At 35.8% G+C, this 7,500-nt stretch overlaps 1 protein-coding gene across 1 annotated transcript in view; it reads left to right on the top strand.

Annotated features, from left to right (window-relative positions):
• LOC307152487 (uncharacterized protein) overlaps positions 1 to 7,500 on the top strand; it is a 36,854-nt gene that overhangs the window by 796 nt on the left and 28,558 nt on the right. The window lies entirely within an intron of this gene.

Below are 7,500 nucleotides of genomic sequence, written 5' to 3'. Positions count from 1 at the left end.
TTTTGATAGTCGAATTTAGGTATAGAGATGTAGACTTTAGATTAATAAATATATATGTTCCAAATGTAGAATTGGACAGGAGGGAAATTCTAGAAGAGTTAAAAGGATTAGTTGTTGGAAAATGTATTATAGTGGGAGACTTCAACATAAAATGCAGTAGATTAGATGTTGGCAAGGGGGTAAAATTCAGATGGGAGAAGTCGAGGGGAATGTTGATGGAGATAATAAGAGACAAGGGATTGATAGATGTGTGGAGATATGAAAATCCAGGAAAACGAGAGTTCACTAGGAAACAGTTAAGGGAAGGGATATTGAAACAGAGTAGAATAGATTTAGTGTTAGCAAAGGAAGAAATAATTAGGTATATAGACGGAATAAGGCATCAAGAAAATAGTTTAAGTGACCACGATAGTGTTAGGTTTAAAATCAAGATAGGAAATGAAGAGGTAGGAGGAGGGATGTGGATATTGAATGCAGGATATATTGAAGAGGAAGAATATGAGATACAAATGAAAGATTTATTAAATAGAGAAAACGAGAAGATAGATGAGTTCAAAATGAATGGCGAATTAGATGATAGAATAGGAGAGAGATGGGAGACAATGAAGGACCAAATCAAATCAATTAGCATAAAGTATAGTAAGAAACGAAGAAGGAAAAAGATAAAGGAAGAAAGGGTGTTGAGAGAAAGATTGAGAGAAGAGTTAGAGAAGGCAGAAGATGAAGAAGGATACAGTATGGAAAAATATATAGAAGTTAAAACAGCACTAGAGAAATATGAGAGGGAGAAATGTAGAGGAGCAATTTTAAGGAGCAAAGCAAAATATGCATTAGAAGGTGAAAAATGTACAGGGTATTTCTTAGGTCTAGAGAAAAGGAGACAAAGTAAAACATATATTAACGAAATAAATACAAAAGAGGGTAAGGCAACAAAAGATTATGTAGAGATTTTGGAGACAGTGCAGGGATTTTATGAAGAGTTATATAAAAGGGGAGGAGTAGATGAGAAAAGTATAGTTGACGTGCTAGAAAGCGTAGAGAATGTTCTAAGTAAGGAAGATGGAGACTGGTGTGATAGGGAGATAGAAGAGGCAGAAGTGATAGAGGCAATAGGGGGGTTAAAGAGCGGAAAAAGTCCAGGAAGTGATGGGATAGGTATAGAGTGGTATAAAGTATACAAGGAAGAGGTAGCACCAATATTAGTAGAAGTATTCAGAGGGATGGAAAGAACAGGGATAGTGCAAAATAGGATGGTAGAGGGAGTGATTGCCTTAGTTTATAAAAAAGGGAATAGGTTAGATATAGGAAATTACAGACCAATCAGTTTGCTAAATGTTGATTATAAGATATTGACTAAGGTTTTAGCTAACAGAGTGAAAAGAGTGATTGGGGATATAGTGCAACCAACACAGAGTTATAGCGTACCAGGCAGAGATATAGCGGACACGATAGCGACAGTAAGAGATGTGATAGATTATATGAAACGAGATAGGAAAGGAGGAATAGTAATAGGGATAGATTGGAATAAAGCGTTTGATAGGGTAGAACACGAATACCTATTTAGAGTATTAGAGAAGTTTGGATTTGGGGTGAAAATGGTGGGATGGGTGAGTAAACTATATGGGAGGGCAACAAGCTGTGTAAAGATAAATGGAGTGTTAACCCTCTGGAGTCTGAGCTGTTTTCTGGGCCCTGGAGGTGTTCTGACATGCTCTGACATTTGTGCTTTTTTCAGTTATTTATAAACATGTTAATGGCAAAGGTGTAAATTCACTCTATATAGCACAAACAGGGCTACCAAAATATCTGATCAACATGCATGTATATGTTTGAATTTTTAAGAGAATAATGTTTATGCGTGGTTATTGGAAAAAATTAAAATGAAAGTTGCAGAAATAAGGCCACAAAACACATAGTAAATATGTGTCAATAAGACTTTTGACTAATGGATGTGGTCGCCTATAGTTTTTTCTTCAAAATTATGTGAAAATAGTCTTGCTTTATCGTTCACATAAAACCATACATTGATTTAAATTGATGTAAAACAGGTTTTGCTTGGAAAGCCAATATGCGAGGGGGGCGTGAATGAGGAGTGGTTTTCACCTTAGATTACATTGTCCCACCCACTCTGCATAATGACTCTGCATAATTAGCCATTCATTCAGGTGTGAAACTGACTGAGCCACAATGCAAGACAAAAGATATATTTAGAAGAAGACTTATATTGACCATTTAAGATTTTGCTTACATCTTGTAAATATGTTTTGCTATTTTATTAAAAAGGTTACAATTACAACAATAATTACAATTTTAACAATATTTCAAGTGTACTCTTTCTTTGTAAAAAAAAAAAGATTATAGGCCTACATTTTATCTATGTATTCATATTTCAGTCAAATTTTTACTCATCTCAGTCTAGCAATGCAGTTTGCTAAAACATCATTCATACACGCGATTTAAATGTAACTTCTGGTAAAAAGGAAGTTGATGATAGGCTTTTGACTCGCGATCTTCGCAGTAGGCTAGTGAACGCACCAGAGAAATGCACATTTATTAGGCTACATAGTTTTTTTGTTTTGGATGGTTTTGTTTAGAACCAGCTTTCTGTAAATATATTTCAATTTTTTTTAGACATGTGAGGCGAGTAGGCTACGGGTTCATGATGATCTCCAGTTCAGACCTTATGTTGTGATTGCTAGCATATATATATTTAAAATCCAGGAAATTTGTTAATGAAAAAATTATTAAAATTAAGATACAATTGATACAAAACGAAATTCGTTTTAAAGAAAGGATTTGTACTTTCTGTTTTGAGGTCTCTGTGAATGTTTGAAAGTCTTTTAGTGCTTAGAGCGCTCGCGTCCATAATGGATAACTGTCACGTAATATTGTTTTTTTCCTCATAAATGCGAACACGAAAAATAAAAGACAAAAGACTTTTAAGTAAAACTTACTCCGAAATTGTGTCCTCGGCGGAATTCGCTCTTCAAAATGCTGCCGTTCGTCGTCTGTTATAATCTTCCTCTGAGAAAACAACCCGGTATCGTGCATTCTTCCTCGCTGTCCAGAATCATCTGAAGGACGTCTTTATTACAGGAGAAGCGTGCCATACTCAAAACGCGATGAACTATCAGTAAGTCTGATAGAAACTGTGTTTTTATGGCATTGATCGGGGGGCGTATGCGATGATCACCTAAACTATTTACATGTGAATCGCGTCGGGGGCGGGGCGGACGCAGCTGATTATAAAGATAATGAGGCAGAAGGAAAAACGGTACCTCTCCTTGCTTTCAAACGGATTACATGAGTTTAAAACATTTGTTTTTTATATAAATTACTTCATTCAAAAGAAGAGATTTCAAGCTTCATAAAGACATATCTCACGTGCCTGTGTGAGAAGTATTCGCTGAGTTATGATTCATTTTCGGACGCGTTTCAGAATGGACTACACGGAGAGAGAGAAGGCAGAACTCGCTTCGTGTTTATTTTTCTTTATTTGGCGAAAAGCACAACACTTTGTTTTTATTGTGAGTATACACAAAAATAATACACATTTAACAGAATCGATTGATGTATGAAACTCCTATGGAAAATCAAAGTCAACAGAGTATTCATGAGTTTCTTTTACACTGATAAAAAAAAAGCGAGCTGGTATCGCCGGCGATACCGCCGACCTCAGGGGGTTAACAGATAAGTTTGAGATAGGGAGGTCAGTGAGACAGGGATGTCCCCTATCTGCATTACTGTATGCCATTTCAGTAGAGCCTCTAGCCGCATTAATTAAGAGAGATAAAGGGATAGTCGGGATTGATTTGCCATATGGAGGAACATGTATTATAAATCAGTATGCGGATGACACCACAATCACAGTGAGGGGGGTAAATAGTGTAAAAAGAGTTCTAGAGATAGTAGAGAAGTATGGGAAGGCATCAGGGGCAAAAAATAAATAGGGAGAAATCAGAGTTAATGTACATAGGGGAGGTTGAGAGAGTAGAGGTAGGGGTAAAAGTAGAGGAAAAATATATAAAAGTGCTGGGAGTATATTTAGGGGTGGAAAGCAAAGAGGCAAGAGATGTGACTTGGACCGGGGTGATTAACAAAATAAGAACAGTATGCGCAGTATGGAAAGGAAGGAAATTAAAATTAAATGGGAAAGTAACTGTAGTAAATAGTCTTTTGTTATCAGTATGTGTGTATGTAATGAGTGTAATTGAAATGCCAGGGTGGGTGATGAATGAGTTGAATAAAATTGTGTGTGATTTTATATGGGAAGGAAAAGGAGTGAAAATAGCACAGAAAACATTGGTGGGAAAGAGATGGGAAGGAGGTTTAAACTTGATGGATCTAGAAATAAAAAGGACTGCAATGAGAATAAAAACAGTGATAAAGTATATGGGAGGTAGATGGGATTATGGGTGGAAGGAATTCTTGAGAAAATATGTTGATGATGTAGGAGGAATAGGGGAAAATGGCTGGTACATGGGCTTTAACCCTTTAGGCGCCAAGTTCTTTTTAAAAAAATGCTGGATTTTGACATCAAAATTTCAAAAGCTTGTGGCTTGAAAGGGCTTAAAGATAGAGATCTACTGTAAATTAGAAAATGTTGGGGATGGCTGAAAGTTTATGTGGGGTGTGAATATACTCATCTAATTTGCATATTATGACGTCATCAGGGGGCGGCCCTCTTGAATTTCATAATATTCAGGAAATAGTAGATATTGAACTGATGTTTGAACTTGCATGTTTTATTTTTAATTTTATTATCCTCATTCCAAATGATGAGAAAAGAGGAAACCAACAATAACAGGAGAAAGTACTAAATTATTACTATACTATATAGTAGTAAAACGCATGTGAACAGTAGCCTACTTTTTGATCAGTTCATCAGTAATATTCAGGAAATAGTAGATTTTGAATTGATTTTGGAATTTATTTACATGCTTTTTTTTTTTTTTTTTGTCTTTTTATCCTCATTCCAAATGATCGGAAAAGAGGAAACCAACAATAAAATAGGAGAAAGTACTAAATTATTACTATATTACAATACTTTAGTAGTAAAACACATGTGAACAGTAGCCTACTTTTTGATCAGTTCATCAGTAATATTCAGGAAAAAAAAATATATGGAGTGGTTTTTTTTTGTTGTTGGTCTTTTTATCCTCATTCCAAATGATCAGGAAAAGAGGAAATCAACAGTAAAACTATAAGTAACTATAGTAAATTATTACTTTATTACTATGTACACTAAGACCACGTCCACCCCTGCCACCCCCATCCCTATCCCTGTTGGGCAAATGGTCAAAATGATCTGTTTGTGCTTCGTGAACACTCGCGTCAAAGATGTAATAGGAACATGACGTCATTTTGGTCTTGAATCAAAGTATTATGTCTGCCATCTAGTGGTAGGGAATACAAATGAGATATTACACCATATTAGGATCTACAGCCTGTTTTATTAAGTATGACGACTTGTCGCAATTTTGCGACTTTGGCGCTTAGAGGGTTAAACAATCCATGACGGGAGGAATACCAGAAATATACCGGGAGGTATTAGAGGCATGGAGGCGGTTTCTGCCTAAGATAGAGTATGAGTGTGAAGACATACATATGATTAAAAATCTACCATTGTTTCTAAATGAAAAATTTAAACATAAAAATAAAACGTTATATGAGCCTAGATTTATAGAAGGAGGCATAAAGCAAGTAAAAGACGTTATGTATGAAGTCATTCCAGGATTCCTCAGAAACAATTGCATTTATGACTGTGTGTGTGATTTGGAGGGAATGGAGAACAGAGAGAAAGTGAACAAAATATATGAAAAGATTAAATCAAGTATACCCACACAATGGACAAATCTGATTACAAGTGAATGTATATCCAAGAGAGAACAAAGTATGCCGGAGATGTATATAGATGATGATGGAAAGAAATATCAAATCAGAACCTTGAGTGTTAAAAATGTATACAGGAGGCTAATTGTTGATGTTAGAAAAGAGCCAGCAGCAGAGAAAGTGTGGAAGAGGGTGTTTGATAATTTGGATGTGGAAACAATATGGTCGAACTTAAATGTAAAATATAACAGTATAGAGTGTGAGAATAATGATTTTTTGATAAGACATAATAGAATCTACACAAATGTGGTGTTAAATAAAATTAACAGTGAGGTAAATGCGATGTGTGATGTGTGTAATAATGGCCATGAGAGTTTTTTACATTATTTTTTGAGATGTGAGGCTTTGGTTGATTTTTTTGACTTTCTAAAAAGATTGTTAATAGAAAACTGGGGTGTGGGAGTTGAATCAGAGGAGGAATGGAGTAAAATGTTTTTGTTTGGAATTTTGGGGAAAAAGAAAAAAATGGACAATTGCTTAATTAATTTTATATTGAGTCATGCCAGACTAGCAGTGGTTCTAAGAAGGAACTATGCACATTTTGAAGGGAGGAAGGTTAAAATAAAAGATTTATTTAAGTCAATAACAAAAAGAGATGTAGAGCTGATTTGTAAATATGGAGAGAAAGAGGTGAAAGAGTTTTTTGTAAATACAAACAAGTTAATATATCAAGAGCCAGGCAAAGACATATGTTTCAATTGGTAAAAATAAAACTATTTGGTTGGGATTGGTTGTTGCAAATTGGGCAAATGCCAACACATTTGTGTGTATTTTATTTATTTTCCTTCTTTTCCTTTTTTATGTTTATGGAACTATATAAATGAAGTGAAATGTGAGTATGTAAAATGAGATGAAAAAAATGCAATTGAAAATCTGTGAATTGAAAGTAAAATAAAAAAGATAAAAAGATAAAAAAAAAAAGAGAACGCCCGATCTCGTCTGATCTCGGAAGCTAATCAGAGTCGGGCCTGGTTAGTACTTGGATGGGAGACCGCCTGGGAATACCAGGTGCTGTAAGCGTTTTTGGTTTAAAAAAAAAAAAAAAAAAAAAAAAAAGAGTCTAAGAGTTTGTTCAAAAATCCTGAAATATTGTCTGAGTTTCTTCCAAAAGCCCAGTCTTGGCAGCAGAGTTTCTTCAGAAAGTGAAGAATTTCACTTTTTTTCAATTTCTTCAAAAGGCCCGTTTTTGGCAGCAGATTTCGCTTACGGCCATACCACTTTGAGAACGCCCGATCTCGTCTGATCTCGGAAGCTAATCAGAGTCGGGCCTGGTTAGTACTTGGATGGGAGACCGCCTGGGAATACCAGGTGCTGTAAGCTTTTTACTTTACTTCACTAATGTTCTAACCTTTTAAATAGCCCGTTTTTGGCAGCAGATTTCGCTTACGGCCATACCACTTTGAGAACGCCCGATCTCGTCTGATCTCGGAAGCTAAGCAGAGTCGGGCCTGGTTAGTACTTGGATGGGAGACCGCCTGGGAATACCAGGTGCTGTAAGCTTTTTACTTTACTTCACTAATGTTCTAACCTTTTAAATAGCCCGTTTTTGGCAGCAGATTTCGCTTACGGCCATACCACTTTGAGAACGCCCGATCTCGTCTGATCTCG

The sequence above is a fragment of the Squalius cephalus genome, assembly GCF_949319135.1.
Source record: "Squalius cephalus genome assembly, chromosome: 24".
NCBI classification, from domain to species: Eukaryota; Metazoa; Chordata; class Actinopteri; order Cypriniformes; family Leuciscidae; genus Squalius; species Squalius cephalus.
The sequence above is the reverse complement of the archived record's forward strand: the minus strand, read 5'-3'. Positions and strand labels throughout refer to the sequence as shown.